The 8377-nt window shown below is 40.2% G+C and overlaps 2 protein-coding genes across 2 annotated transcripts in view; one reads left to right on the plus strand and one right to left on the minus strand.

The window, feature by feature from the left end:
- LOC109545655 (transmembrane protein 14C) overlaps window positions 1-8377 on the minus strand; it is a 43357-nt gene that overhangs the window by 33691 nt on the left and 1289 nt on the right. The gene's annotated exons all lie outside the window — the stretch shown is intronic.
- The window catches only part of LOC109545627 (putative transcription factor SOX-15), a 38482-nt gene that overhangs the window by 11683 nt on the left and 18422 nt on the right, over window positions 1-8377 (plus strand). The gene's annotated exons all lie outside the window — the stretch shown is intronic.

Here is an 8377-nt window from a genome sequence, read left to right on the forward strand (position 1 = left end):
AACGGTTCAACATTGGAAACTTAAATTTTGGTACACATTATAAGATAATTGAAGGCCATTCTATGGTAGTGTTTTGTAGTTCAGTTTACTTTTATACCGGGTAGAAATGTGGAACTCCTACTTTTGTCTTGTTCAGAACTTTTTTGTATGCACTTAAACTTTTATCAACATAATTTTTTTACTTACTACAAGTTATTTATCAATTTTTTATCTCTTATTGTTTTTTCTTAAGGACACTAGTTTGCCCGCAAAAAAATTAACTCGTTTCGGCTTAATCAACACTTTCCAGGCCGTTGGATTGCTAGAGGTCAAGAAGCTCCTATAAACTCGCCTCCCAGATCTCCCGATTTAAACGCGCTTGATTTTTACTTCTGGGACCATTTAAAAAGTACAGTCTCTTCACCAGAAGTGAATACCTACAATCGAAGAACTTTAGGAAACAATGTTTTATATTTCTAACGAAATAAGAACTTCAGTGCAAACTTTACGGTCTGAAAATTTTAATTTCATTAAAAGACTGCTGCTAAGTTCACATTAGAATGGTTATTTAAATTTAATTTTGTTTGTTTACATCGTTGCGCATATTGTTACCCTGTTTTTATTTAAGTAAAATTTATTCAAACTATAATGTATATTATTTCAGTTAATTTTTTTTAAATTCTTCCAACATTAGAAATCTTAAACTGAGTTTTGGTAGACATTTTAAATCGGAAATAATTTATTTTATCAATATCTTAAATAACTCGGTAAATATATATTAATATCTTTCTCATTTTCTCTCTCTCTCTCTCTCTTTCTATAATAACGCCTCAAATCAGCTAAAATCTGGCAACAATGTATTCCAAGGGGGCTACAATTAGCCGCTCCTCTAATTTGTGACGCAGGTTTCATGTTGAAGCCACGCTGGCACATTTACTGGTGCATCAACTGAACACTCTGTACTATTTGAAAACGTTTATAACCATTCGAGCTGTATAGTGGGCTCCTGTAGATTGAATTTAAATATTGCAATAGTACTTAATTATTAGAATTAGAATTACGACCACTTCAATTTGCCAGCAGTGCCTAATGAGTACCACTATCCTGATGCGCCGCGTGTGTAACAAACGTCAAACCACCTGTGAATGTACACTGATCGAAAATTGAAGTGCGGCCATAATTTCCCAAAAATCCCGTTTGTGGTCCAACAGACTTCTTGCAATTTTTTTGCGCACTTGCAAACTGGAACAGTATAATTAGGTTTTAGCGGCCATTGCTAAAAACTGGTGAATTTCCGGGGTTTTAGGCCGTCGTAGAAAGGCATTTCTCCAGACGTTTCGCAACCACGAATGGTTTACAGTTCCAGATGCAGTGGCTTGTTCGGCGCAGCCGAAAAGTTAGAAAACTTCTTTAGAAACGTGGATAACATGCTTGCGACAGGCCTGGATGAATGAACCTGCTGATGCTGGATGCAGGATCTTGCGAGTCACGATTTAACATTAATAATTCAATTAGATATAGCATTTTTGAGTTCGGCTTTTGCCAAATCGTCATAAATATCTTCAACCTGGAGATATAGATGTTATACCTGCTCAACAGCTGTCAGCAGTGACACTTAATGACAGCTGACAGGGTGTGTCAACTTTTGAATCCTCACGCAATGTCAATATAGCGACTAATTAAATCATGGTCGTTTTAATAAAGACATTAATAACCGAAAGAGAGATCGACAAGCAAAGCGCTTAGATCCATTAGTCGCCGCCCCGATCTCGATTAATCATTTTCACTTCACACAGTCGGAACCAAACGGAATGTAATAATTAAAAGTGGTTTCTATTTTTTTTCGGGTTCGGGCCGTGACACGAAATGGGAGTGAACCATTTGAATCGCATGCGTTTCAATTGGGTTCTTGCTCTTGAACATTGACAAGTTCATTATTAGCACCAGAATTGGAGGAAGCTTTCAGCTTTCAGGTTAGTTTTTGCAAGAAAATCGGTCGTTTTCACGTTGGGCATTTTGCGGATGAAAAGTTTTCCATGCGTCATCATGTGTAATGACTGTTTTCACTAAGCAACCAGCCGAAAATCCTCGAAAAATCAGCATAAAGCCATTAATTACTGTCTTAACCTCGGGGGGTTAATCAGAGAGGTTTACAGTTGCAGTTGGGGGATTTCTTCTCAAGTTAGGCAGTGTATGTTTGTTGACTGGTTGCATAGCAATGCCTACCATTGCCAAGTTTCAAATTCATTTGTTCCTCTCAAAAGCAGTAAAACTGAGAGGTTAAGGTTGTAAAAAAATGGCAAAATATCAGCAAAAATCCCGGATGCAAGCAATAAGGCGATAAACGGTGAAACCCGACGATGGTGCGGCAACATTTTCAGTCACGATTCGGGTACTTGGCAAGCGACCGACAAAAATCCGCCGCCAACTTTTAACAAATCGCCGGCACTCCCCGCACGTCGCCCGTCCACCAATCGGTAGAGTGCAGGTTCGCCCGGCCATTTTCTATCGGGCACGACCTCGTGCGTCCATTGGTCAGGCCGCGCCAGTTCTCGCCAATAGAACGCGCCCATCGCACGTACCCATTAGACACTAATGAGATGCGTCGTGGGTACAGTGGAGGCTGTGCGACGACGATGCGTCTTTGTTTTATTGCCCGAATCTGGTTCGGAACGAATAGGGGCATGTTCGGTCTGATAATGCGCTCTCTAACTGGCTATTTTACTCGAGATAAGCACACTGAGGTGTCAAATATAAAAATCAACCAACGCGTGTTGAGTGTTGACTGATTCCGAAGATCTAAAGGGCATTTTTTTTTGAATTTCAATCTTCTTGGTGCCTCCCACTCGCTGCTTGTGACTGGCAGTTTCTGCTAACGGGTTTGCTGTTTCGAGTGGGCGCAGGTCACTAGTAGGAAAAAAATGCCAGTCACCCAGCTCGACACTTCGTTAGGCCCGATTCGAAACGCGCCTCACAACACTCACAATTTATGCGATTTATGATTAGTGCCGGTAGCGCCATCTATCAAGTGGTCGCGATGTCAGCGCGATCATGACATTGTCAGCCCGAATGGCTGCAAAAATTTGCCAGCGAAAAACATCGATTGTTCGATGCCACCAAAAACAATTGATCGAACCCAGCTGATCAGCTCGAGCATCTGAGCGACGTAAAACGCATCAAAACAATGCCTACTACGACGAGAAGATAAAGAAAATGCGTCCATTGTTCTGGTGTGACGTGTGCCTATGGAATGCCTCATCTAGACGAGCGATCCATTCACTAAATATATCATCATCATTCCATTCATCGGATGTGTCGAGTTTTGATCGCTACAACAGAGCCCCGATGTCTATTGTTTTTGCAATTATTTTTCTACTACCTATCATTAAAAGTCAAGTGGGCGAAAATCGGCATGCCAGAATAGCGCTCCATAGAATATTTTGCGAATCTCGAAGTGAAGGATCGGGCTTGAAGCAATAGCAAACAAGGGGATTGAAAGACAACAGCGCTTCTGTTAGGGTCCACAGCTGTGACAGTCGATTTAAATTAAACAGTCTGTAGTCGGATATACGGAGTGTTTGAAAAAACGATGCATATCAGACCCCCACAACACTTTCAATCGCTTTTGCATTTTTTTTGCCCGAAAACTTTCATTTTAAGATCCGAGTTTAATCAGCAGCAAAAATTGAGGATCTAACGCGGTTTCAATGTGTCAATTGTCTACCGTGACTGGTTAAGATTTATTAATAGTTACGATTTTTTTAAAGCGCGCTTTTGCCTGAAAACGTTCATTTTTACACCTGTGTCCAAGCAGCAGGAAAAAAAACAGCAACTAATGCGATTTCAATGAAAATTTTTCTCTCTCTGCTATGGTTATCTTGCAACACTTGTAAGTTCGTACTTGCTCCAGATCAACAGTTCAGTCCGTACTTTTTTTTTAAGAGTGCGCTTTTTCCTGGAAACGTTCATTTGAACACCCGCGATTAAACAGCAAAACAAAAATCTAGATCTATCGCCATTTTAATAAAAATTTCTCAATTGTTAAATTGTCAACAGTCTGCTTGATTTTGCAAAGCCTTCAAATTTATACTTGCACGAGATTAGTTGTTACGAATGTTTAAATCGATCGCGCTTTTGGCTAGAAACGTTCATTTTAAGGCCTACGATTAAACAGCAAAAAAATCAGGATCTGGTCCGATTTGAATGAAAATTTCTCTATACTGAGATTCAACTGTCTCCTATTTGAGCAGAAACTTTCAGCAGGAGAATATCAGAATCCTGTGCGATTTGAACGAAAATTTCTCCACTCTCAGACTCGACTGTTTTCTGTGCCTGACGAAACTTTTAAGTTCGTACTTGCTCAACATGAATAAAAATGATTTTTTTAAAGAGAACGCGTTTTTGGCCGTGAACGTTCATTTTTAGGCCCACGATTCAACAGGCGAACAAAAATCAGGATATAGTGCGATTTTAATAAAAATTCCTCAATTGTTAAATCGAACAGTCTGCTTGATTCTGCAAAACTTTCAAGTTTGCACTTGCCCTAGTTTAGTTGTTACATATTTTTAAAAGCGATCGCGATTTTCGCTAGAAACGTTCATTTTAAGGCCTACGATTAAACATGCGAACAAAAATCAGGATCTAGTACGATTTCAATAAAAATTTCTCAATTCGAAAATTCAACTGTCTCCTATGCTTTTCAAAACTTTCAAGTTTGTATTTGCTCTCGATTAATATTTAGGATTTTACCATTAATATTTAGGAACAAGAGACTGCCGTTTTACCTGGAAATGTCCATTCTTACACCCCGGTTTAGACAGCAGGAAACAATTCAAGAGCAAGCGCGATTTCAATGAGAAATTTGCAATTCTTAAATTGAACTATCTAGTATATTCTGCCAAACTTTCAAGTTCGTACCTGATCCAGATGAATAGTTACGACGTTCTGAAGCAGAACGCGCTTTTTCCTGGAAACGTTCATTTGAACATCCGCGATTAAACAGCAAAACAAAAATCAGAAGATGGTGCGATTTCAATGAAAATTTCTCAATTGTCAAATCGAATAGTCTGCTTGATTCTGCAAAACTTTCAAGTTTGTACTTGCCCCAGATGAATAGTTACGCATTTATTTTTATAGAAACAGACGATTTTTTATATTAACGTTTATTTTCAGACTGCGTTCAAATAGCAGGAGAATATCAGAATCCAGTGCGATTTCAACGAAAATTTCTCAATTCTCAGACTCGACTGTTTGCTATTCCTGACGAAACTTTTAAGTTCGTACTTGCCCAAAATTAATAGATATGAATTTTTTAAAGCGAGCGCGTTTTTGCCGTGAACGTTCATTTTTAAGTCCACAATTACACAGGCGAACAAAAATCAGCATCTAGTGCGATTTCAATGAAAATTTCTCAATTCGAAAATTCAACTGTTTCCTATAATTTTCAAAACTTTCAAGTTTGTATTTGCTTCCGATTAATAATTACAATTTTTTTAAGAGACGGCCGTTTTACCTAGAAATGTTCATTTTTACACCCGCGTTTAGACAGCAGGAAAAAAATTAAGATCATGCGTGAGATCATGGAAAATTTCTCAATTCTTAAATTAAACTGTCTGCTATGTTTTGAAAAATTTTCAAGTTTGTACTTGCTCCAGATGAACAGTTACGACATTTTAAAACTCAGCGCGCTTTTTCCTAGAAACGTTCATTTTTAGGCCCACGATTAAACAGGCGAACAAAAATGAGAATCTGGTCCGATTTGAATGCAAATTTCTCTATACTGAGACACAACTGTCTACTATGTGTGCAGAAACGTTCAAGTTCGTACTTAGCCCAGATGAATAGTCACGCATTTTTAAAGAAACAGACGCTTTTTTCTATTATCGTTTATTTTCAGACCGCGTTCAAATAGCAGGAGAATATCAGAATCCCGCGCGATTTCAAGGAAAATTTCTCCACTCTCAGACTCGACTGTTTGCTGTGCCTGACGAAACTTTTAAGTTTGTACTTGCCCAAGATGAATAGATATGAATTTTTTTAAGAGAGTGCGCTTTTGGCCGTGAACGTTCATTTTTAGGCCCACGATTAAACAGGCGAATAAAAATCAGGATCTAGTGCGATTTCAATGAAAATTTCTCAATTCTCAGACTCGACTGTCTGCTGCGCCTGACGAAACTTTTAAGTTCGTACTTGCCCCAGATGAATAGTTACGCATTTTTAAAGAAACAGTCGCTTTTTTCTAGTAACTTTTATTTTCAGACCGCTTTCAAATAGCAGGAGAATATCGAATCCAATGCGATTTGAACGAAAATGTCTCAATTCTCAGACTCGACTATTTGCTGTCCCTAACGAAACTTTGAAGTTCGTACTTGCCCAAGATGAATAGATATGAATTTTTTAAAGCGAGCGCGTTTTTGCCGTGAACGTTCATTTTTAGGTCCACGATTAAACAGGCGAACAAAAATCAGGACCTAAAGCGATGCCAATGAAAATTTCTCACTTAAAAAAATCAACTTTCTGCTGTATGCTGCCAAACATGCAAGTTCATATTTGCCCCAGATAAGCAGTTAGGATTTTTTTAAGGAGAGCGCGCTTATTGTTAGAATCGTTCAGTTTTGGACCCGCGTTTCGACAACAGGATCTAGCAGGATTTGATTCATACATACTGCAAAAGTCTTAAAACGCCCGTTCAAATTAAGTCGGTACTGGCATGACCCGTTCGAATGGCCCACCAATGCAGGTACCGGACTGGTATCAATTTGAATCGTCGAGCATATTTTCCATTTGCTTAACAACAGTACCTGGGAAATGGCAATAAATCCGCGTTATCAATAAGCGATCGATCGCCAGTACGTGCCATACACACCAAATAGGCGAACAGTTTATGAGAGTTTTATTATTAGAGCAGCGAGCTTTATTGGCAGTACCTCCGGGTACCTGACCGGTCGGAGGGCGCCACTTTTAATGGCAAATCAATCAGTCGGCCGAGTAATCTGACCGTTTGGCCCATAAAGAGAAACGCGCGCCCGAAACCGGGAATAATCGTAATTAAAATTCAAAATCGGCCAGAATGAGAAAGAGTGGGCGCCGACCGGCCCACGCCCATATCGCACTAATGTATGCCCAGATGAAGCAATTAAACTGAAATCAAACCGGGCAACGTTTGAGAGGAGAAGAAAGGAGAGGAAAAAAACACTCGGATTTATGGTAATTTATACGGCGAACGGATCGCCGCCAACGCCGGACGCGTGCGTTAATTGGAGACCCGGCCTAAGGCCATCAGCTTGCCATTGCTTTGTTCAATTAGGCAATTCGCTCTTGTTGCCTGCACATTCCAGCATTTTTTTCAAACGAAACGCACACAGGCAAAGCAAAGCCTGGTTGATTTAAACACAGCCAATTGATCAAGCAATCAAGCAACTGGCGGTAGACTTCAATTGTTGCCGATTTCTGACGGGTAACCTTGATACCAGTCAAATATGATTCGGTAGGTCAGTGTGCCTTGATCAAGCGACAATTCGCAGCCAAGACACATCCGCAGATAAAAAAAAAGGTGTCTGGAGGTGGCTACGTGTCCGCCTAGCGCCCTGAGACGGACTCAAGTCACGCTTTGGATGCATCCGGCCACAGAGACACACTGACTTACAATCGAAGACGCCCGTGGAATCAAAACAGCATTTTTTTTCGGTGTTTATATTTCAGCCTTCTTCCACACTGCAGCACAACATTCGCAGCAAATTTAATCAGAGTACCGCTGCCCGCCTGCCAGTTGCTCAACTTCCGCCTCATTATTACGCGGGGGTAATTAGTGGTACTGCAGGGGGAGTCCCCCGGGCCCCGCACGCGCCCCTACCGGTAGCACAATGGATGGGAACGCCCCTACGGGTCTCTCGGAGGTCAGATCGGGTCAGATTCCCACAAGAAATCTCCCACACTCCACATTCGGAGTGGTTCTTTTTACACACGCTAGACGCAATCTAGGCACGCGCTTGCCAACCCATTGTTTACAAATTTCCTTTTAAATATGGGTTAGATTTGGGTTTCGGAGCCGAGACTTAATTGCTGCCTGACGTCAGCTATGATTAAACGCCCAGCTGACATCCAACTCTCGATCATCTTGCGACTTGTCGCATTTGACCGACATTTGTTCTGTCAACAAACTGTCCCACTGTCAACTTCACATTCACTCCTCAAAGTCTGGATTTCAGTGTGGGGCAACAATTGATTTTTATTACAAAAATCAACAATCACTGATTTATTTAAATTAATCAAAAAATCGTAATTTTTCAAAAAATCAATTGATAAATCCGCTTAATTAGCTGTTTTAAAGTCATTGCAATTGTTGCCGAGAAGATTCAAACTAAGTTGAATCGATTCAATACTTGTCCGAACGCATTTT

The sequence above is a fragment of the Dendroctonus ponderosae genome, unplaced genomic scaffold, assembly GCF_020466585.1.
Source record: "Dendroctonus ponderosae isolate FM_Combo_2020 unplaced genomic scaffold, Dpon_F_20191213v2 Dpon_F_20191213_10, whole genome shotgun sequence".
Lineage (NCBI taxonomy): Eukaryota > Metazoa > Arthropoda > Insecta > Coleoptera > Curculionidae > Dendroctonus > Dendroctonus ponderosae.